This window comes from Corvus cornix, chromosome 3, assembly GCF_000738735.6.
Source record: "Corvus cornix cornix isolate S_Up_H32 chromosome 3, ASM73873v5, whole genome shotgun sequence".
Classification (NCBI taxonomy): Eukaryota; Metazoa; Chordata; class Aves; order Passeriformes; family Corvidae; genus Corvus; species Corvus cornix.
Window position 1 is genome coordinate 61,860,880 of NC_047056.1, and position 24,500 is coordinate 61,885,379.

Genomic DNA, 24,500 nt, shown 5'->3' on the forward strand with positions numbered 1-24,500 from the left:
AAGAGTTATTGTTCCCATGTGCTGCAATTTTTATATGGCCAACAAAGCTGTGTGATGTTTCTAGCATATGGTGTGAGTGCCTTTAATGGTTGGACTTGGTGATCTTAAAGGGCCTTTCCAACCTAACGATTCTATGATTCTATGATTTACTTGACAGCTCACTTTATATTTAATCCAGAGGCTTGGGTTAGAAGTGGGAAAACACAAGCAGTGATTAGAAACCCTTTAGCTCTCACCTGGCTCTTCTCACTGACTCCCTGTGTGGCTTTGGACGCTGAGCTAGAGCAATTTTTTAAAACAGCCTCTGAGCAGGACTGCTGAGCTTCTGGCTAGTGTGAGACACTGTAGGCCTTCTCTTTATATTGCTGTAAAAAATCAAATATTTTTTTTCTCCTGAAGTGTTCACCTACCAACTTAACTAAAAGTTACTGACCATAAATGTCTGTATCAGTTTCCCTATTTCAGAATGCAGTATGCTAACATGAGTCTGCTTCATCAACAAGGACTGAGAATCAACTATGTAAAATCTAAACAAAGCTTTGATGTTCACTTTGAATCGGTTCAAACTCAGTCTCTATTATTTCAATACAGAATTAAAGTCAGGTTGAATCAGGATGTACATGTGCTATATAGAAAGCATAAGGAAGTCTTCCTTTGCTGTCAATCCAGAATGGTCTGATTTCAGCCCAGTTCTAATGGCAATTGATTGAAGTGTTTACTGCAAGTCCAACAAGTCCCAGCTGCAAGGCTCCTTACACAAATGTGCAGGTTGGCTGTTGCAACTTACGCCAAGCAGCCTTCATTTCACAGGACTTCTGGACAGCTGGCAGACTGGGAGCTCAAAATCCAGTCAAAGTGGCAAGGCAGTAGGGAATTGCGAAAATCTGTGATCTACTACCAAATCTTATAGAGCCAGCAGGGGTTTAATAACCCCTGATGGTATCTGCAAAAGAAAATTCTTCCAGCATAAGCTGTCTCTGAATAATGCCACATTCTGGCAACTGCTTTGGATGACTTCACTCACACGAATCACAGGCATTCACTTTTTTGCAACCATAGTTGCTCTGCTGTGTCTGCATAAAATGATGGGGTTATGAAAGTGCTCCCCAGCTTCCTTACAGCAAAGTGAGAAGTGTCCAGAATGAGAGTGATTCAGAAAACAAGTGTCATTAAAACAATTTGCCATTCACAGGTGACCAACCACATGGAAACATTCGCTCCTCTCAGGTCTCCCAGGCACCCCCCAAGGACTTCTTCTCTGGGTTCTCACCTGTCAGTGCTAAGATGAAGAATGTTTTGTTTTGTTTCCAGCATTGTCATCCAAGCAGGAGGTGTATGGGGAAGTTTCTGGGGCTGAGGTCTCCTTACAAATCATTGTGCTGGGTGCTGCTCCTTGACTAGGATTATTGGTGGGCTTGTGAAGAATGAAATTCATCCCCCTCTTCTGCATCATCACACAAATTATACACTTTCCATAAAGAAGATATTAAAGTAAATTAAAGCAGTAAACCTCTATATAAGGACAATCAATCGTGTAACACAGCATAAGGGCCAATGCCACACTGACCACCTGATGACAAGCAGCTCCTTTGGCAAGTACTGTCTTTTTACAGGCTGTCAACTGTTGTATTCCTAAAATTGCTAGGATCTCAACTCCAGGGCTAAGGAGACATGGGTTCTTCACAAACAATTGCCAGTTTCTGAGCACAATTTTGGAAGTTACTAAGCCCTGGTGATTTTGAGTGGTACTCAGAGATCCAGCACATGGTCAGGTCACTCAGACTTGGCCGGCCAGGAGTTACCAGAGGTTGTGCATAAGCTGAATGGCAGTAAAAGTCTGGGTGCACACAGGCACAATGTAATTTGACCTAATTTAAACCTCTCATGCTATGAGGTAAATTCAGAGCTGCCACAGACTGAAAGCAGGCACCCAGGGAGGTATGGCAGCTTAGCGGGCACGTGGTAACCTGCTGTGCTGCAGGGGTTGTGTGCTTGATTGGGCTCTTAGGTTCCCAAATCCCTTTCCAAAATAGAACATTAAGCACATCAAAAATTACACAAATTCACATGTACGTTAGCAGCCTAAACTCAGCCCTGTGAGTGCCACACAATTTTGGAGGCACTTTTAGAGATGGCTGCTACCAATAATCATAATGCTTGGAGGAAAAGGGAAAAAAAAGGTTTTCAAAAATAAAAAATAATTCTATAGAGTTTCTCCTTCCCCTCAATTGAACGAACTATGGGACCTTACAGTTTCTCTCAAATAGTCACAGTGAGGAGATGGTAGTGGAAAAACTGAATTACTGTGTACTTAACTTTATTTTCAGAGAGGTTTTTAATGAACTTATCATGTAATTTTCATAACAAAGTGTGTAATTATTCTTCTTTTTTATTGAATAGTAGCCTCAGGCCTATTGCTAAACCACATGCTACAATAAAGCTGTTGTTTTGTTTGAATTTAATTCATTGACTTAACAAAAGGACACCCTGGCAGAGCTTGTTTGAAGTGGAAAATTGGCTACATCCCATGAAGCTCAAAGAAAATACAATTTATTATACAGTCTTTTCAATGCCTTCATAAGCATTGTCCATGTTCTGGAAAATCGTGTCAGTAAATCAGCACTAATTGTTGTTTGAAGGTCAGGCTAAAGGTTCTGTTTTTCTTGTAGCTGGCCTCTGTAGGTGAAGAGGTATTTGGCTCAATGGCTAGACATTCTTGGAATTCATTTTCCACCAATTCTTATGCTACTGAATGTAAAATATTTCTGCCTTTGAATCTGTCACATCATTCTAGGAGCTAAATCTAATTGCCACCTCTTTGATATATTTCTTTTAGCATTTCTGTGGCTTTTTAATTTTTGTCTGTATTCTTTCCTTTTCTACCCTTGGCACTTCTTTTTCCTTTTTTTTTTTTCTGGCTCCAAAGACCCTTCTGAATCTAAGTGCCTTGTTAGGAGCCAACCTAAAAGCAAAAATTGCAAGTGAAGCTTCACCACTGTGTGCTGACTTCCTTATTACTGTTGAAAAGGGTCTCACCTGCCCCACAGGACTGAGAGAGGGAGTGTGGGTGGCTGGTTGGAGATGCAGCCACAGGAATTTGCTTCACAGGTGTAACAGACTGTGTGGAAAGAGACGTACGTACTGGTGACAGACATGGATGGACAGGTGCTGATGAGAAGGGTGCAAAGGAGAGAGCAACCCTGCAAAGCTGGCTGGCTGGGGGTTTCCAGGCTCTAGCTGTGGGCACTGTGAGTGCTGTAGGAAGTGCAAGAGGCCATGATGGGAGTCTAGCAGACCAAGTGACCTGGAGTCTGGATGCCTGAAAACAAGCTAAAGGTAATTACAAGGATGCAACTCTTCTGTGATCTCATACAAGGAGCCACTGGAGGGAAATGCTGTGTGTAGGACAATAGCACAGTTTCTCTTCTATCACGTGGGTTCAGTCATCATACACCACTCGGCACCAGTCCCAGGAGACTGGCTGCACCAGTGTGCATGGAGCCCTGGCTATGCAGCCCATTTCTTTGCTCCCTGTGATGTGTCAAGGTGTCATCACTCCCAGCACAGTATGAATGGCAATGTCCTTTCTGCTACAGCCACCAAGGCTCATCTCACCCATCACTCATGGGCTCCATCTTAGGCCCTGTGCTCTTCAACATATTCATTAACAACCTGGATGCAGGACTGGAAGGGATACTAAGTAAGTTTGCCAACAATACTAAATTGGAAGGAGATGTTGAGTCCCTCGAAGGCAGAGATGTCCTGCAGGGAGATGAATTGGAGTTTAACAAAAACAAGTGCCAGATCCTGCACCTGGCATGGGGCAACCCTGAATGTACATACAGACTAGGGAATGGGATGTTAGAGAGCAGCCCCACAGAAAGGGAGCTGGGGGTCCTGGTCAATAGAAAGTTGAACCTGAGTCAGCAGTGCCCTGGCAGTCAGGAGGGCCAACTGTGTCCTGGGGTGCATCAAGCACAGCATCACCAGCTGGGTAAGGGAGGGGATTGTCCCGCTCTGCTCTGCACTGGAGCAGCCTCAACTCGGGTGCTGGGGACAGTTTTGGGTGCCACAATATAAAAAAGAGATTAAATTATTAGAGAGTGTCCAAAGGAGGGCAAAAAAGATGGTGAACAGCCTTGAGGGGAAATCTTATGAGGAGCAGCTGAGGTCACTTGGTCTGTTCAGCCTGAAGAAGAGGAGACTGAGGGGAGACCTCATTGCAGTTACAACTTCCTCGTGAGGGGAAGAGGAGGGGCAGGCACTGATCTCTTCTCTGGGGTAACCAGTGACAGGACCCAAGGGAATGAACTAGAGTTGTGTCAGGGGAGGTTTAGGTTGGGTATCAGGAAAAGGTTCTTCACCCTGGGGGTGGTTGGGCACTGGAACAGACTCCCCAGGGAAGTGGTCACGGTACCAAGCCTGACAGAGTTCAAGAAGTGTTTGCACAATGCTCTCAGGCCCATGGTGTGACTCTTGGGGTGTCCTGTGCAGGGCCAGGAGTTGGACTTCAAGGATCCTTGTGTGTCCCTTCTATGATTTCATGAAAATAACAAGGACCACACAGCAGACTGGGAGCAGGCTATTTCGGAACAGAACTGAATTTTGGACAGGAGTGTTTGGATATGTTAGATGGAAAAGAAAATCTGGGTTCAATCTTCTAAGGAAGGAAATGAAATCTTTGCACAGGGAAAAAAAAACTAATATGAGAGAAAGGAAGAAGATCAAAAATACAAGAAATAAGTGAGGACATTTTGGGACAGCTGTCTATAAATCTCTCTCATCTCCTGCTCTGCTACAATCAGACCCCATTTTAGCTAGTGCCCTCCCTCCTTTTGCTGCCTCTTCCCACAGGCAGCTCATGGAATCATGGTAGTGCCCCTGCCCACATCTTTGAGGAATGAGCCTGGCCTTTAACAGCAGCTGAGGTGAGGGGGTAGGAGGGAAGAACTGCATGAAGGATGTGAAGAAATTGTTCTGCTCTGTTTGGATGGGAGAGTTTTGTACCCTACTGAGATCTAGAAAAACAAGTGGAAATTGTAGACATAAGTTTTGAATAAATAAAATAAATATTAAAAAAAACCCACCAGCTCTGCAGTTCTAAGGAGAAAATAATATTTGATTAAAAGACAAAACATGTATGGGGCAACTTTTTTCATTTCCTGTTCATGATGAAGGTATTACTGACATTATTTAAGCTGTGTTGAAGACATATAACGAGAGTCTAAGCAGATATAAATGTTCTTTTGGAATGTTATTTATAGTTCCTTGGTACCTAATGCCAAACATTAATAAGGTTTATGAGAAACCAGTGGAGACTGTAAATTGTTAGACTTCTAATTTAAATCATGTTGCTGACTCCATTTGTTTCCTGCACATTGATCTGGCATTCAGATAAATCTGATAAAATTCTCCAAGTTGGAGAGAGATTTGTTTTCTGTCAGTGGGAATCTATTAGAGAGACAAGTTGTGAAGTTATTGGGAACAAAGCCACAGGCAGTAATACACCACACTTGAATACTTCTTTATTATTTATTTAAATGTTACAATATTTGATAAATTGCTTATGCAGCCATTTAACTGACTCTTCTGGAAAGTGTTTATTTGCAGTCACCTCAATGTCAGCAGTGAAATGAACTGGGACTGAAATTTCATTAAGAAAGTCATATTTCATTATTATGGCCCCAGCAATCATCACCCTGTGTACATTAAGTCCAAAACCTATAGAATGTTATTATAATAATAATACTACAGCTATGGCAAAAAATGGGCATGAGCCAGACAGGATATTCACTGTTAATGCACTGACCATACCAGCAGCTTGGGCTCTTGTGGGACAAATAGTTCAAAGAGCTCTGTGGGTCTTAAGCTTTGAACTTCCTTTGATTTGCCCATTTCAATTTGCAGCCTTAATTTCCTTTAGTGCAAAGAAAAGCTCAAGGTACCTGCTCTGTGTCAAAATGAGCCTTGCTGCTGTAAAACCTGAAGGAGAAGGCCAAAAAAGGAGGGCTAAATTACAAGGATCCTTCCTGGAACATCTCCTCTAAACACTTCTCTCAGGACAGAAGGTGGTTTCCCTCCTGTGAGGAGTGAGGTGACAGAAAGAGGTCAGTCCCCTGTCTCCTGGACAGCCACGGGGTGTGGACCAAGGGCCAGTGCTCTCCTCCTTTTGAAATGCCCATCATCTTATTTCAATTTTTAGAGCAGCTGAATTCAGCCTTTTTCCTCACTTCTCTGTAAAGTGTGTCTACAAACCAGCTTGCTCCACTTTGGCTAAATTGGATTAAACATTTCTTCTCCCAGACCACAAGACTATGTTGTAAGGGTTTGGTATTCCTATGGAGGAACAAGATTCAGAGCCCATGAAGCCAACAGAGAGAGGAACGGATGGACACAAAGGCAGGCAGGGCTCTCCAAAGCAGGTGAGGGTCTATGAAACAAAGCTCAAAGCAGTGTAAGCCCCTGCTTGGTGGGATGTTTTCCCCAGGTGTAGTTCTGCACCTGAATTTTTCTTCCTATTCCATACCTGGTCACCTAAGCAGTGTGGTGCACCCCAAATGTCACACACACGTGAAAGCAAGCTGCAATATTTGCATCTGCCTGTGTTATGAAGTTTACTGTGGTTTAGAAGTCTTATTTTGATGAACAAGTATTTGGAAATAACAGCCTGTTAAGAACCAGGACACAGAACACTTTTGTGGCTCCTTATGCCTTAGAGAGATTAATGATATGTGGGATTTTATTCCTCTCTCCTGTCAGTCACAAAAGTCCTTAAGGGATATGGGCATACCAAAATGAACACAATTCAGATAGAGTAAATAAAATTAATCATGGAAGGTAGGGTTATACTGGGGGCTTTTTCTATGCCTTTGAATATACCAGGTTGAATCAAACAAAAATCAGAATATCACAGGAAAATGAGATCAAAGGGAACCATGAAGGACCCGCAGCTCTTATCCACACCTTGCCTCCCAACAGTGTGATTCAAACTCTGCAAAAGTTGATGTGTGTCATAGGCTTCAGTGGTTTTAACTCAGCTCCTCAGTGTTTTACAGTCCCTTTGGAGCAAGAGCAATTTAACTTGCCCCCTCCCATACACCAAATAAAGTTTCCAAAATGGCACCTTTGCCTTGCTGACTACACTCTTTTCTTTTTTAATTGTACATGTGAATCCCTGAGAAACCTCACTCCAAGTTCAGGATAAACTCATGTTTCCTCTGCTTGCCAGAAGAAAATGAAAAGTAAAGCCCCATCAATTTTATTGCTCATAATTGTGGATAAAATGCAATATATTTGGCTCATATAAATTTGCTAGCAAATTATATTCAATAAAACCCTGGTGAGCAATTTAAAAGCATAAATCTCCCCATGCTGAAAAAAAGCTCATAAATTATACAAGAAAAAGGAGTGATTTCATCAAAGAGCCAAGATCTGCCCATGGAATGTTTCAATAGTACTGGATTTATAGTTTTCTGGGAGACGATTTATGATCCCTAATTTTCTGCAATAAAAAGCTCAGTGGGGATTCTCTGAATGAAATATCTTTTAACAAAGAAATAAATTTTAAAAAAAAATTTGAGAGTGAATGCAGACAATGCCATTCTTGGAGCTCTGCCCCTTTCGTGTTCCTGCTCCAAAATTAATCATGGAAGACGCTAATAAAGATTGCATAGTGAGAAGGGAAGGAAGACCATTAAACTTTAAAATAAATGCATTGGACAGTTGGAGAGGGCATTTTTAGCAATAAATTCATCCATGATGCTTCATAGCCATTGTCTTTAATTAAGAATAAAATCATACTGGTTTAAAGGGAAGGTTAAACATTTCCAAAACACACAGGGATGATGATTGTGTTAAAAAGATAACCAAGAGAGAGAGGCTGTGTGTGAATCCTGCGCACAGACGTGACATGCAGTCACAGCTAGATGCACTGAGAGATTCACTAACTTCCCCTAGTTTTAGGACTCTGATTCACAGCCTTTGTCAAATCTAGTGGCAGTGGCTGGAGAGATTACTGTTCCCACAAGCCATCAGTCACCAGGCAGCAGGGACCAGGGATCAGAGCACTGATCTGTTGCAGGTCACAGACCAGGGCACTAAGGTGAAGTGAGACCAAGATTTAACTTAATATGCCAGGCTGTGAAATATGACAGCTGAGGAGGGAACCTAACGTCTCTTTGACTGCAAAAGGGATGGCATAGTAAAAAAAATATCTTAAATCACCTTTTAAAAATTCCCACATAAATCACCAAGGCTGTGACCAAGAATTCCTGCTGTGGAAATCTGCTACTGGGTGCTGAGAGAGAGAAGATAAAGGGATGGATGGATGGATGGATGGATGGATGGATGGATGGATGGATGGATGGATGGATGGATGCTTGCTGTAGTAGTTTCTCAAGATGATGTTATTCTGATTTTATTTATAAGAAGGTGAGGCATATAAAAACGTAAAGACCTGTGTGAATGATCAGACAAGCAGACTGACAATACTGGGATCTGAGCACATTATCCTACATGTCAGGCTGAGAACTGTCCTCTGTCTCCACCATATATTATCCACACATAGACCACGGGTGTCTTACAAAGGGATGGGGATAGCCACCAGGATGAGTGGGAGCGGTGAAAGTACCTGCTGCTGAGTAGCTACATCACTCAAAATCTTTTGCTGTCCCTCCAGAGTTCCAGACTATCAGAAATAGAACGGTGAAGGTGATGTTCAAGCAGATTTCGTTTGGATTTGCCCTGTTTATTTCTCCCATGTGGGGGGTCTAATCTAGGAGATCCAAGCTTTCAACTTCCATGGCAAAAATACAGACACAGGCAGTTAGGGGCTGATTCAATGCTCACACAAATCTGTAGATGAAAGGACTCTTGCCTTTGATAAGTATTATTAGATTGAGCCCTTGCCTAAACCCATGTAATACAAATGAAAAGAAAATGCTCAAAACTATTTTGTTTTGACAGCAAACAATGGACAGAAAAGGCCAGAGATGATATTTGACTGATCAGTCTTTTTCTCATTGAGTTTTATTATGAAATAGAACAAGAATTGTTGAAAATAATCTTAGTTGAACTACTCTTTCTTGCATAGCCCAGCAGATTCAACTGACTGCAACAAAGAGGAAGATTTTTCAATAAATTATTTTAAACTCACATTGCAGGTCTGGAGATCTACCAGCTAAGAGTGCTGAGGCAGAACAGCTGGCTGAAGGGAAGGAAGTGTGTCTTTGGAAAGGTAATTCATAAGCAATAAACATGCAAGGTTTGCTATCTATCATCTATCCCTGCTCCAAAACACTTTACAAGCACGGGGCATTTTGCCCATGTCTGTCTGGCAGGACCCAGGAGTACTTCCTAGCTCCTGTGCCTAGGTATTCACGCCAGCTACATCCACTTCTATGTTGAGAGCAGACCCATCTACAGACTGGTTCTCTACATCCCATGTAGTGGGATCCCTGACTTATGGGCCAGAAGGTGAATGCAAAGTGCCCCTTCTGCTCCCTTGATTGGAACAGTGTGTGTGCCTGGAGCTGACTTACCCTGTACTCTCATTTGTGGCTGAAGCAGACCAGAAGAAGGCATTCATCAACATCTCGTTCAATGTTCCCTTAGGAAAAAATACAGGCTGCAGCTTGATCATTCACTACTCTTAGGGAGCTGGGGTTTTGTTTGGTTCTTTTTTTCTTTCAGAGGATCTGGACTGTATTTCTAATTGATCAAGAATGCAAAATAAGACTTTTTTTTTTTTTTTTTTTTTTTTTGGTAGAAGTGTTCTGATTATCCACAGATTTTCCAGTAAATACATAAATACATTTATATTATTTTCATCCACTATTGATACCAGAATGTACATGTGTAGCCATATAACATGTCTACTTGGCATCCCAGTGTGCCAAAAAATTAGCATTTTCTTATGCAGACAGTGGTATCTGGCGTCCCTACCAAATAGCAAAAACAATTATTTGACATAAGTAGAAACATCCCTAGGAAACAATTTCCCACAAAATAAAGGCATTCAAAACTAGAGTTTTGTGATCCATTCAGTCAGTTGACTAAATTTCAGAGACAAATTTAATATTTTTTTATATGTCTTGGAGATAATTCTAGCATTTCAGTAAATGAGACATCACTGGTGCTCCAGTGACCGAATGTGTCCCCTGAAGTACATCAACCAGTTGCCCTGGGCAGGAGCTGTTTTTCCTTAGGAATAGATATTCCTGAAAGGGCCTTTTAAACATACCTTCTGTGGATTTGTCCAGGACTTTTACACAACTGGGGGAAAAAAACCCCCAACATCTCTATCTTTGAGATCCGAAGCAATCCGCCAGACTTTTACTTGATCCCTCATGGAAACTTAGGTCAATCATTCATGCCCTTGTGCAGCCTTATTGCTTCAGTACAGGCTCCCAATGATCTATAACAATAAAAACAGGATTTTTGAACAATCCACCTATTACTAGTGCCTAAAATAGCAGAGTTGGGTCCCCAGAAGTGGTTACATTCAGAGAAATTAAGGAGTCCTTCATGAAAGCTTTCCCTTTTTCTTGTTCAGGACTATAAAACTGACCTACAAGACATCTTGCAGCTACTAGTAAGAGAACCAGGCAAACAAGAAGCTGATTTTGAAAACTGAAATGCATAAGAGGACATCCAAAAGGAGACAAAACAACTAAAAGACAACCATACAGCAGGCATAAAAGAAGCAATTTGAGTTGGAGGACACTCCACATATATAGACTGGAAACAGCCAGAGGTGTCTAGCTTGGGGAGGGGTCCAGCTTGAACAAAGAGCCTCACAGGCAGCATACGTAACATACAGGGTAATATTTTTGCATACTGCATTGTAGTAAAGTGAGAGTCATAAACATCCCAGAAACAAAGCTGGAAGGGATCCCAAGAAGCCATTTATTCCATGGGCCAGTATGAGGCAAGCTAAATACAGCTGAGTATATGTTGAATCTGTTCTTAAAAATCTCTAATAAAGGTCAAGCCGCAGATATATTAAGGGATGGTAAGGTAAGGAAATTAATTCAAAACACACTACCAGCCTTACAAATGGCTGGGTTCCCCAAGCTCACCTTCATTTTATCTGCAATGATGCTATTTATTTAGAAGCAATAAACTATATCTCTATTATCAGTTACAAAGAGAAGTACTGGTTGTTGGGATCAGATGCCCAGTGCTAAGGCTGGTGCCCTTATTTTGTCCAGAATAATCAGAAGAGGGTAAGGAAGAAGTGGGAAGTGGCCCCTTTGAAAAAGAAATACACTGCTATTGACACAAGAACAAGGGAAGTATCTCAGTACATCAGTGGGTTGGCAGCCGGATTCTGATGCCTTTTCAGTGTATCCAGGGACTTCCCAAACTCACAGGCCATGGCACTGATCAGACACGAATCAGAAATTACGATCCTGAAGACAGCCTCAGCAAAGTCACATCATTCAGATTTAATGCAAAAGTTATTTTTGTTTGTTATTGTTTCTGGAAGCTCAAGGCATAGAAGGCTCTTCCCAAATTTTGTGAAGGTATGATCCAAGACCCAAATGCAATACAATCAATATTCACCAGCACCCAATCACTTAGGCTTATGAGAGAAAATTATTGAAAGGAAAGGAAAGGGAAGGAAAGTTCAACAGTAAAAACAGGTGCCTGCCAAATAAGCCATAAATGAGCCAGGGACCTCTAGCCTAACTTACTCCTTTCTCCACCTAATTTCAGACATAGCAAGGCTGAAAATGGCTGAAAAGAAAAGCAGAACAAGAGAGGACTGTGTGCTTTACTAAGGGTTAGTTCTAGGGTACCCCAGGGAGTAAAAAAGAAAAAATACCTGGAAGTAGTGCACTAACCTTCCTATGTGTCGGCTGAAGCAGTCAGATAGCCCACGGTGATTCTGGGCTACAGTGAGATAAATCAGTGCTGATGTTCATGCCAAACCACAGATACCACACTCAATTTGTTAGGGAATAACCCCAGGTCTTTCCAGCAAAATATTCACTTCTTCCATATCCTGTCAGTGAGCAATATGGAAAAATTTCCCTCTAATGGGCGAGTGCTGTGTCCTAAAACAAGCCTGGGAAACCATAGCTTGTACTTCGTGCATGAAAGTACTGGACAATTAGAAACTCAGCTGAACCATGCAGATTGTCTGCTGATGAGGGTAGACGCTTATTAAAAAAGCGTGGAGGAAGTTATTCTTTGAAGTTTACAGCTGTTGCCATTTCAACCACAAGGCCAAGTTTACACCCATGACAGACGAAAAGCACAGCACAAAAAAAAAGAAATCCAGCTTGATAATTGCATGATGATTTCACACCTTTCTGAGGGAGGTATTTTGCCCTTCTATTTCAGTGGCTCTATCCAGGCAAAAGCTTATTTTTTTGGTACCCTTGGAAGACGAAGTCTCTTATTCCCCAAGATGGGGTAGCTGGGACAGAAGGAGTGTCTTGGAGCAGTTCCTGTCCCCTCTGGGTGGGAGGCCAGGCTGTTTTCAGCCTGAGTGGGCTTGCTATCCTCTCCTTTCCATAATGACTTCTTCTCTCCACATTCCCCATACAACTACCTCCTCAGAAAATGGACCTCCCTCTCAGAAGGGAGCAGGGATGGGACTCAACTAGAAATGGAAGAGCTCATTAGTCTCCATGTGCATTTTCTTTTTCAGTTACCTGTTAAGATCCAGCAACGAGTCTGGAGATGTGTTTTCCTTCTTACCTGAATAAAATGATTATGCTCTTTAGACACTGCAATGGTGCTCTGATGTCATCTGTCTAATACAGTCCATTAGACAAATGAAGACAATCTTCCACTACCTTTGTGTTTTATCCTTGATTAAACTGAGCTGCTGCCTGTTTGTACTTGACCTCAGAGCTGGATGATCTCTTCACCGTTGTTTCAAAGTCACTGAAAAAAGATAAAACCAGCCAAGACCAAATCTTAGCATTGCCATGTGGCCCCAGTTCAAATCTTCATAATAAAATGCTTTAGGAAACATCCCTGAAGCTGTAGCTAGCTTAGTCTGACCGGAAGAGCGCAGGTGTCAGGTCAGGCATCACTCTACGTTCATCGTGCTGCATGACGTTGATGTCCTGGGGTCATGAGTATATGTGATGGACAAGGAGCAGCCTGTTGCATATTTAGCTGGGTAGTGTGTGGTGTGATAGACACAGAGCTATCCTGCAATAATTTTAACAGTGTGCACTGGCCTAATAACTGTTTACTGCACAAGTATTTGGGTTATGCTTAATAGCAGACTGTAAGGAAAACAATCAGAAAGGAAGAAAAATGGCTTGAACTCAGCCAGCCCTGCAGTTAACACAGGACAATGGGAAAGTCATGGGCTCCCAGGAGTCTGGTTCAGCTTCCTGCAGGGCCTACTGAACTGGTTGGGAAAGACAGAGCCAAAAGTCTGACAAGCGAGAAGCACAAATGAACTCTGGCTGCATCAGCAGGACTCTCTTTTCAGAGCCAAGGAGATCTTGGGGAGCTGTTCAGGGGCACCAGACTGAGACTCAGGCACTCGCTGTAGTGTCTGCAGAAGCAGAGACCTGCCTCAGTTGCCAAAGGGGCAGAGCTGTGGATAATTTGGAGGATGGGGAAGAATTGCTCATTTGGTAAATGCTTTTTGGAAAAGGAAATACTAGTTTTGAGAAAGTGGTTTTGACATTTTGTGGGCATCATTTGTCACACTATCCTTGAGGGAAAGTCCACAGGCATCAAAACATGGGTTTTGGTGAAACCTTTTCTCCCCGTACTGCAGTCCCTGGCAACTCAAGGGAAGTTGAGACCCAGACTCTTGAAATGTTCCCCAGCTGGCCAAGGCTCAATGTCCAAGGTGAGGCCAAGACCCAGTTTTTAGTAACAAACTGCTGGAACTGTGGATGTGAGCCCCACAGTCCAGACACTGGCAGCTGTCTCCACACTATGTCTCATGCCACTGAGAGCATCAGACAGTGCCTGATGTCTGAGCCAACATGTCTTCTTCTCTTGTGGGGTTTGTGGTCCATCAGACACCAGAGGGGCAGAAGTGCTGCCAGTCCTGCTGTCTGAGGGCTTGAAAGATGCAGTGGGACAAGCTCGTACCACCCAGAGAAAGCACTGCCTGTTGGTGCTGAAAATGGTAATGCTCTTTTCCAGGGCCTAGTGTCCTCTGCTCTACTGCTAATATGTAAACTAGGCTTGTTTAGTTCACCTGAAATCATGTCTAACCTACCAGCATGTTAGTGATTTTGCATTATGTTGCAATAGAGTATGTGCCAGGTCTGCTCAGCTCCTGTCTTCCAGTTCCAGGGCAGTAACAAGAAGTACTAATGCATGCCCTGTTCATGATCATCTGAGCAATATCTGCACAGCATTTCTTTTCCATGTTACATTTCAAGACTAGCAGTTCTTCTCTTCCAAAACCAAACTGCTTATTTAGATGAAATTTCATCAAGGCTCCTGTGGGCATTATAGCTGTGCACCAGTAAGAAAGGACACAGCCCTTGCTGGACAACAGCAAAGACTCACTGGCTTATGTATATGAGGACAAGTGACTGTTAGGTCATATTTAATTTACCCTTACCACACAGACCATAATTCCATCTAACCAGAAGAGAACATTGCACGATAGGGAAAACAGGCAGACCATGAACTAAGTATACACCACAAAATCCAGTACAGCATGTTAAGTAAGCAGATGTCGCAGGAAGGAAAGTGCAATATACTGTAGGTGCTGAAAACCTTCAACTGACATCTGCTCTTCTTTATTTCTGTCTAAAATTCCCCTTTAATACCTGACATCATTATCTCATTTTTATCCTTTCTTATATAAAATGGTGATAGCTTATATCTGCAATTCTCTAAAAGACGTTTTTCCCCTGTTCAGAAAAACAGGTATCTTCCTGTTACAGGTGAATTAATCTTTATCTGAGAGATGATTTTTGACCAACCCACCAGTGACACTAGTGGGTTATTTTAGAGAAGGTCATATATGATCATAAAACAACATTTAGCTGAAGAAAGAATCAGCAGCAGAAACAAAAGTTTTGTCAACTTTAAAGACAGCCTGAGCAGCGCCTTGTGCCTTAGCAGGGACCTAGTCTCAAAAAGCACTGTTAACAAAGGAAGAACTGGAATCAATCTTTCTTCTTCTGTCCACAATCACTCATAGAAACTACAGCTTAAAATCTCAGCAGGGAGCTGGATGTCGAGTACCTCATGCTTTGGAAGCACAACTTGAGAAATATTACAGGCACCCAATTTTAAGGATTCCTCTCAAAAATCAGTCTTTGTTTTGGAGATCATAAGCTGTTCAGCACCACCAGTCAGATGCTAAGATCTTGGGGAGAAAGTACATCTTGCCACAAGCAGTGTGCATCTCTTCACAACAGGAACCCAGCCTGCTGGTTGTAATGCTTGGCACTCTAACCTAAAGTAAATACACCACGTAATCTGCAGGATATGTCTCTGAGCATGCTTACATGGTAATAATGATGTTACCGTAGAACGGCCGTATGACTTATTATGCCTTGTGAAATAAAGCAAAGCCAATCTCTTCCCACCATGGGAAGTACCAGCGCAGTAGAAAATGGAAACAAGAAAAAATTAAATACCACCCAGGCCTGGTTTAAACATGCAAACTTTCTAATAAAATATCAGAACCAGATGCCGCTAAAGATGAGTGATAATTAAAGAAGATAAATTAAAGAAATGTTTTTCCAGGGAATGGCTCTACTGGACACAAATTGTTTCAGCATGGGAAAAAAAATATAATAAAATTACTGCTGCTGCCTGTTTTCAAAAGTTTCCATTAATAAGTCAAGGCAGGTTCCCTGCTAAATTCCCTTATATCCAGGCTCCCTCTTTGCCTCTGTTGGTTTAATCTCAGTGTGGTTTAGCAGAGTGAGCAGAGGATTGAGAGCCAGGATTCGGTTCCAACACTGACTCACTGTGTGGGCTCCCTTATGTCATACTCAGGGCAGGTCAGGCCTGGAAAGCACATCTCTAAAAATGGTCCTGAGGGGTCCAGAGCCCAACGATCTCCCCATTCTTGTGTCAGATGTGCACAGTTCACCAGAGGTTTTCCCCTGACTGTCAGTCCAGCAAACTGATCTCAGGCTAAGCTGGTGTAATGTGATTTTTTTCAGTCTGGTGTCTCATCGCAAGAAATAAGTACACTGGGAGCCAAGTTATGCAGACACCTGTGCAAACTCACGGCAGGAAACACAGCCGGAGCATTGCAGTTGTAGGGCGGATTCAGCAGACCCACTAAGACCACCCTGGAGCTTTATGTGCCTGTGTATAAACTCATCTTAGTCCAGTTTGTTGTTAAGCTTCATCTTAGCTAAACACAAGATGGTGTTTAAGCCCCTCAAAGACTTTTAATTTCTTCAGATTTCTCACATGCAGAAAAGTGTCCATCTAATTGCCAAAAGCAATTTTGTAGCAAATAAAATAATGTGCTGCACCAGGAGAGGAAAAGAATAAAATAAACCCACGTAAATACATGGCCTAGTTCCCTTTTAACCACATGTTCCCCAGGCTCATAACCTCTGCAAAAGCCTATGAGGAGTAATGTGGTTTGCAGTGTGCCTGTAAGGTCAACAAATCTGGCGTGTTTCAGGCTGAACAAGGGCTCAGACACAAGATCGGGTTCCCCTGGTTTAATGAGCTGCCGTGCGGCCCCGCTTCGCACATGGCGAGCGCCAGGTGACACCGCGCGGCCTCAGCCCACCTCAGCCGGGGTTGTATCCCCGGCTCCCGAGCCAGAGGGCCTCCAAGGATGGTCACTGCAGTTTGATGGCCACATCCCCTCTCACAAAACCAGAGTAAGGCAGCTGCATGCCTCATGTGCAAACGTGAAAGCAACGGGAGCTGCCTGAAGGACACCGCGCTCACAGCTTGTTCTCCTGGGCAGCAAAGTCAAATGGAATGGATGAACACACACAGAGTCAAGAACAGGGACAGGCCTCTCGAGCACGCAAGCTCCAAGCTGTTTGCAGATGTTTCAGCTCAGTCTGGGAATTTATACTTGATCTGAGACTGTGCAAGTTAATCTGTGCACGGCCAGCCTGCCGGCCCCAGCCCAGCCACCCAGGTGGTGAGGCCAGCTGCTCTCGGCACCTTTTCCTCCCCAGCCTTCTGGGAGCCACAGGGGGACAAGGTACAGATGACAGTAGCTAGGGCTAACTCCAAAACAGTAACAGGCTTGCTCTGCCTTGTCAGTCTCAGAGACAGAAGAGCAGTGTTGACCACACTCTCATTTGATCCTTTAAAAAGTGCATTTATTAAGACCCTTTACTCCCTGCAGAGCACTGAAGCTGCAATAAGAAATATTGGTTACACAGCTCATAGGGAGATTGGTGATTTCTCCTTGATCTCTGTTTCAATCCTCATGCTACAAGTGCTGCAGGGCATCTGTCCCCAAACCGCACTTCTCACCTGCTGGACAGACAGACTTCCCTGGAAACATCATGTGGAAAATTCAGTGGAGAGAAGAGGAAACAAGAGGATATGAGAGCAGGTGAGAGGAGGAGGAGAAAAAAAGTAAAGAAAAAAAAACAGAAAAGCCAGAAAAAAAATGGAGAGGAGAGGAGAGGAGAGGAGAGGAGAGAGGAGAGGAGAGGAGAGGAGAGGAGAGGAGAAGGAGAGGAGAGGAGGGAGAGGAGAGGAGAGGAAGGAGAGGAGAGGAGAGAGAGGAGAGGAAGAGGAGAGGAAGAGGGAGAGGAGAGGAGAGGAGAGGAGAGGAGAGGAGAGGAAGGAGAGGAGAGGAGAGGAGAGGAGAGGAGAGGAGAGGAGAGGGAGGAGAGGAGAGGAGAGGAGAGGAGGGAGGAAGGAGAGGAGAGGAGAGGAGAGGAGAGGAGAGGAGAGGGAAAAAGAAAGGAAAGGAAAAGGAAAGGAAAGGAAAGGAAAAGGAAAGGAAAGGAAAGGAAAAGGAAGGAAAGGAAAGGAAAAGGAAAGGAAAAGGAAAGGAAAAGGAAAGGAAAAGGAAAGGAAAGGAAAGGAAAAGGAAAGGAAAGGAAGGAAAGGAAAAGGAAAGGAAAGGAAAGGAAAAGGAAAGGAAAAGGAAAGGAAAAGGAAGGAAAGGAAAAGGAAAGGAAAAGGAAAGGAAAGGAAAGGAAAAGGAAAGGAAAAGGAAAGGAAAGGAAAGGAAAAGGAAAGGAAAAGGAAAGGAAAAGGAAAGGAAAAGGAAAGGAAAGGAAAGGAAAAGGAAGGAAAGGAAAAGGAAAGGAAAAGGAAGGAAAGGAAGGAAGGAAAGGAAAAGGAAAGGAAAAGGAAAGGAAAAGGAAAGGAAAAGGAAAGGAAAAGGAAAGGAAAAGGAAAGGAAAAGGAAAGGAAAGGAAAAGGAAAGGAAAAGGAAAGGAAAAGGAAAGGAAAAGGAAAGGAAAAGGAAGGAAAGGAAAGGAAAGGAAAGGAAAGGAAAAGGAAAGGAAAAGGAAAGGAAAAGGAAAAGGAAGGAAAGGAAGGAGGAAAGGAAAAGGAAGGAAGGAGGAAAAGGAAAGGAAAGGAAGGAAAGGAAAGGAAAAGGAAAGGAAAGGAAAGGAAAAGGAAAGGAAAAGGAAAGGAAAAGGAAAGGAAAGGAAAGGAAAAGGAAAGGAAAAGGAAAAGGAAAAGGAAAGGAAAGGAAAGGAAAAGGAAGGAAAGGAAAAGGAAAGGAAAGGAAGGAAAGGAAGGAAAGGAAAGGAAAGGAGGGAAAGGAAAGGAAAGGAAAGGAAGGAAAGGAAAGGGAAAAGGAAAGAAAGGAAAGGAAAGGAAAGGAAAGGAAGGAAAGGGAAAGGAAAAGGAAAGGAAAGGAAAGGAAAGGGAAAGGAAAGGGAAGGAAAGGAAAGGAAGGAAGGAAAGGAGAAGAAAGGAAAGGAAAGGAAAGGGAAAGGAAGGAAAAGGAAAGGAAAGGAAAGGAAAGGAAAGGAAAGGAAAGGAAAGGAAAGGAAAGGAAAGAGGAAGGAAAAGGAAAGGAAAGGAAAGGAAAGGAAAAGGAAAGGAAAGGAAAGGAAAGGAAAAGGAAAGGAAAGGAAAGGAAAAGGAAAGGAAAGGAAAGGAAAAAGGAAAAGGAAAGGAAGGAAAGGAAAGGAAAGGAAAGGAAAGGAAAGGAAAGGAAAGGAAAGGAAAGGAAAGGAAAGGAAGGAAAAAGGAAAGGAAGGAAAGGAAAGGAAAGGAAAGGAAAGGAAAGGAAAGGAAAGGAAAGGAAAGGAAAGAAGGAAAGGAAAGGAAAGGAAAGGAAAGGAAAGGAAAGGAAAAGGAAAGGGAAAGGAAAGGAAAGGAAAGGAAAGGAAAGGAAAGAAAGAAGAAAAAGAAAAGAAAAGAAAAGAAAAGAAAAGAAAAGAAAAGAAAAGAAAAGAAAAGAAAAGAAAAGAAAAAAGAAAAGAAAAGAAAAGAGAAAGGAGTCATGAATCTGGGTGTGTAATTTATATATGAGGGAAAGTTTAAACCAGTGTGATTGGCAAGAATACAATGTTACTAAAAGCCACAGACATGCTAATTGGTGAGTCATTTAAGTAAACCCTATTGATCTTGTAAGTTTGCCAATTTTCAATTTTCACTTTTGCTTGAAAACAGCTCAGAAAATAAGACTTAACCAGAAACTCATGATCAGTGACTTTTTCATCCAATTTTTTAGCAAATGTAATATCTGTCTTGAGGGGTGCTTTTGTTTGACCAAGGGAACAGTCACAGAGCTTCTTTTGACTCACCCAAGCCTCCCCCAGTATGGGCTGGAGATGCAGACTCGGAGCAGGTCACGTCCTATGTGCTTTCCATATTCCTGTTCTTTCCATATTTCCATTGCAGCTGCAAACCAAGATATTCTTTTCAGCCATGATGTTCACTGCCAGCAAGCAGTCTTAGGTGTATGGGAAATGACCACCAGAAGCCTGTGACACCTCAGCCATGCCACTGCAGAGGTGGGGGATTCCAAAAGGTCAAGCTTGGCTCTGTCCAATTTTCTGCAGCCGTGCCCAGCACAGGAGCTCTGAGCTGCTCAGAAATTTGACTGACATTGTCAGTTCGAAGACAGTAAAGGAATGCGACTGATGTCCAATGGTTCAAAGATGAATGTAGTTTGACAATTTATGTAAAGGAACAAAAAAAAAATAAAGCGTTTATCGCATTAACCCATTCCTCCTTTACTATTTGGGCTGTAGCTAAGGCAAATTTGATAGAGCAGGTAAAGGAGGTATCCCTGGCCATCCACCCTGCTCCTCTGCCACAGCTTAGGAAAGTCTTGTCCACCCTTAAAGAAGCACCATCATCTGTTGGGTGATCCTGAGCTGCCCAGATAGAGGGATGGGCTCCTTCTCCCCCTCAGAAAGAGCTTCAGTAATCAGGCACAGGCTTTCCACATTCTTAAGCAAAATATTTACTTTACAAGCGCTGAAACAAAATTTGGAAAAGTGAAGAATAATATTTATTTTGATGATGTTAAATTGCATTAAAGTCAAAACTGAAAATTAGATGTATGCACATACACCAAGGGCATTATTCACTAATCACAGGAACATAAAAGAACTGGAAAATACCCTCCTTCACTGCCACTAGGAAAGTTGATCTGGAATAAATTACAGGCAAAATGTATAATTAAGCAAGCTATTATTATCCAGTGTCTTAGCAGATGCTGACCTTGTTTATGGTGATTGGGATAAGAATTCAAGTGAGGTTTGATTTCACAGCTGTGTTCACGATGCCTTCGACCTGTTGTATTGCCCCAGAAATTCCCAAAGTGTTAGCACTGCTATCTAAGTGTGGTGCTTATGGATTCCTATCCTCCTCAGCTGCTGACTGGGGAACTTTTCTTTAGCTTCTTGGAAAACAGAAAATTGTTTCATTGATCTGTCAGCCAGGCTTTATACTTGAAACCTGCATTTAATTACTTTGAAGAAGCTTTAATATTCCACCAGTACAAGGAGGGGGGACCTTCCACTGCAATGCTATTCTCTTATTTTTATTTTTTGCCGGTGTAAGCTAGTGGCTTAGTTACTGAAATAATAATTCTGTTGAAAGTATCCTTGGCATGAGAGATGAGCTGCCAAAGTGTTATGGGCACAGTAATTTGTACATGGAAATGAGGATCCAGGGAACAACATGAACATCAGTGTCCTGAGGAGCTTATGATTAAAACGTTATGCTGAGCTTTTATGATTTCTACAGCTAATTAGCAAGATTTATAAGCGTCTAGAAAAAAACCAAGGCTGAATACAGTAACAATCCCTATTTTCCACTTGAAGCAGAAAACTGCTGGGTTCTAAAATAGTGGGAAAAGGAAAAGAGGGAAAACACCCTTATATGTTCATTTGCCCACAATTTAGACTAATTGCTTCTCTCTTTTCCATAGGATGAGTGGATGTCTCTCAGGTGGCGAGCATGAAGTCTGTGACTTATTCACATCAGTGGCAATGCCTTGTTGATTTAATAGAGAAAAGGTTTCCTGCTGTTTTGTTATGGATTCAGACTAGCACCAGCTTTGTTTTCCAGCGGCATGCTGGGGGAATGTGAGGTGTCTGAAAAAGCCACTTCCACCAATATACACTCGGTTGATTCTGTGTCCCCAGGGGTGCAAAAGGAAAAGGAGGGGTGTGGGAGGAAAGAAGAAATACCAAGGTAGTCTGTAGAGGAATTAAGGTCTTAGTCTGCAGCGACAGACCTGCGAGGGCCTCTGCTGCTCCCAGGAGGGCTTCTGGCTGGCAGCACCTGCATGCCCTGCTTGGGAAGTTCACGGTGTGCATAGAGGGGCTGTGCAAGACCCCAGGCCTTTCCCTACAGTTTTTTGCATTTTCAGAAGCCCAAACATCTCCACATAGTCATGGGCCGAAAACCCCTGACCATAAAACTCTTCTGTTCTCTCTGGACAAACCTTTCAGCCAGAAAAGGAGATGCCGTCCAGAAAACATGATTGTGTGGACATCTCATTGCATAGGATGAGCCTTGCTCTAAGTGAGATAAAGACTGATGATCATTACTGAAGCCATGGCAAAGGAATTGCTCCAATACAGACCCAAAGCAACTGAAGCAGATCTGATAACTGTTTTTGCTATGGCTGTAGCTAGCTCCTGTGTGCAGAACAGCTGAGATTTCACCCAGAACACAGCTGGCTGTTTTGGCCAGGTTGTCCCTGGTCCAGGTTTGCCTTTGGGAAGAGACTTTCCAGCCACTGTGGGCACTGCCCTTTCTCAGAATCTGCACTGAGCACTCCTCCTGTTTCTAGCCAAGAGTACAAGTACCACAGGTGGGTCTGTGCTCCCCTAGCTGGGAATTGTGACCCATGGTGGGAGACTGAGAGCCACACTGGGCCCTCAGCTGCCTGGGCACTGACCTGCGTGTAGGGAGATGCACTGTGTGTACAGCCATTTAAGGCAAGTGTGACCTTCAGAGGGTTGTACTTCATTTTTTGGTGGCTGCAGACGTCTAGTGACAGATACAACATATTCACATATCCCTGGGAAGTGCTTTACCAATGCTGTATGTCGCCACAATGTAGTAATTAAAAATACACTGTCCTACTGCACAGCTAGTGTGACCACAAATGTCCATTTATAAAGTTTCATCTATTTATACTGGAGCCCTGTTTCTTCAGCTTAGAGATGTACAAATACTAGTATGCCACACTTAATAGTATCTTAGCATTTTATTATTTTTAATGAACCTCTGTCATCACCTCCTGCAATAATTTTTTTCTCATTCCCATATTCCTAGGCAGTTGGCCTAAATGGGTATAATGGGATAATTTCCACTCCAGCAATGGTTTGGCACTTACATTATACAGTGCTTGGTAGCTGCTGCACCCTTGAGACAGAGAATATGCCAAAGTTTATGGTGAGAGCCACAGTGGAGTGATGCCATACTCCATATTCACCTACAAAGCCAGTCCATTTTTTGTTACCATGGAGTGGGAGCAAATTTTTAGAGTTTCTGGTCTAACATTAGATAGGAAGGTTTAGCCAGAGAACTTTTCACTGAAGTGGCACCTGTGTTCTTGGCCAGAGGTGCTTCAGACCATGGGAATATCACGCTGGCACCTCCTACTGCAAAGTGTCCAGTGAGAGGAACATCAGCACAGCTTGACTTCATCTTATAAGCCCAGGGTTGCAAATGGATACAAAGCTCTCCAAGCAGAGCTGTGGGGGAAAGGATCCCGCCCGGCTGGAAAGAGGGAAGTGGAAAAAACGCCTGGCTGAGGCAGCATTGCTGGGATGCCAGCAGAGCTAGCAGACAGAGGGGAGCGAGGCAGGGAGAACCCTGTCTTAGGGCAGCCCCTGCATCCTCCATCCTCCAGCACAGGGAGCGGGGCCTGCCCAGCCTCTTTTACAGGTGTGCAGGGAACTGGGGGAGCCACAGGCTGCTGGGGCTCTCCTCCCAAGCATGTGTGCTGCAGATGGGCTAGGACTGAACGCCAGCCAACATGGAATATTATTTATAATAACAATAATAACAATATTAATAACATAAGAACATCTGGTAGCATTTTTTTCTGTCTACCATTTGGCTGGAGGCAGAGCATCCGGGTGACATGACAATGTATTTCTGTTTCCAATTTAGCCCCAGCTCAGCTGCTGCAGTGACTCAGAGACAGGCACTTCCAGGGACGCATCCCTGTTCCCGGTCCCGGCTGGCCCCGCAGGTGTCCCACCACAGACGGCAGAAGCACCTAAGATCATCCATGCTTGGATTTCCTTTATTGGCTGTTTCACAGGAGACTGCAAGGGGGGTTTTATGCTTCCATGGCTCCTTTCCATCCTGCCCTGTGAGGAAGTTACCCAACTACAACGGTGTGCGGTTTCAGACAGAAAACAAAAGCTGGCTGTTTTGAAATCAAACCAGAAGTGGCTCTATTACACATTTCATGCTATTGAAAGTATATTTGACTAAATACATATTTAAACTATTGTGGTATTGTTTTGAATTCTAAGGTTTTCAAATGTGTCCAGTGAATATGTCACTTCCACAAACTAAGATTTCAGTTTTGACATGCAACTCACATCTAGCCTGAAAAATTAATGCTGTAGTTAAAAACATACTTTTCTTTCTTCATTATACTGACAGAAAGCTAAAAGCAAAATTACCATGGAAGCTGAAGCTGTTGCTCCTAGAGTGCATACAGATAGTTGCAGTAGGAATACTTTTATCCATCCTGCTCATCATTAGTTTCTCCCAGCAAGTTCTAGCTGGGGAGTTGATTTCTTTGGGATCTAGAGAATGGAGGGTGGATTCCCCAGTCATGGAGCAGGCTTTCACTTCACAGCAGTTAACGCATTGTGCACGGACTCTCATCTGCTATAAATTTATACAGGTTGATGACAAACTTAAAAGGTGCACTATTAAAACTTCATGTTCAAGAATAATGTTCATTTAATTATTTGAGCATTCTGTCTTGAGTCACTAAAGACTGAGGTTTATGTAAAGTAAATGAAGTGTCCCCCTGATGCCTTCGGAGGCACGTATCCTGTTCCTGTCCTTGGGGTCAGCCAGCTCTGCATGTATGCTCAAGGAAAAACTAGGCCTCAACACTCATTATATTATCAAATTTACATATGAAG

The 24,500-nt window shown here is 43.0% G+C and overlaps 1 long non-coding RNA gene across 1 annotated transcript in view; it reads left to right on the forward strand.

Annotated features, from left to right (window-relative positions):
* LOC120411784 overlaps positions 1-24,197 on the forward strand; it is a 97,847-nt gene extending 73,650 nt beyond the window's left edge. The window contains exons 3-4 of the long non-coding RNA XR_005604302.1: positions 9,162-9,235; positions 23,503-24,197. This is a non-coding gene — a long non-coding RNA (uncharacterized LOC120411784). The remainder of the gene's footprint in view (positions 1-9,161; positions 9,236-23,502) is intronic.
* Positions 24,198-24,500: the final 303 nt, after the last annotated feature.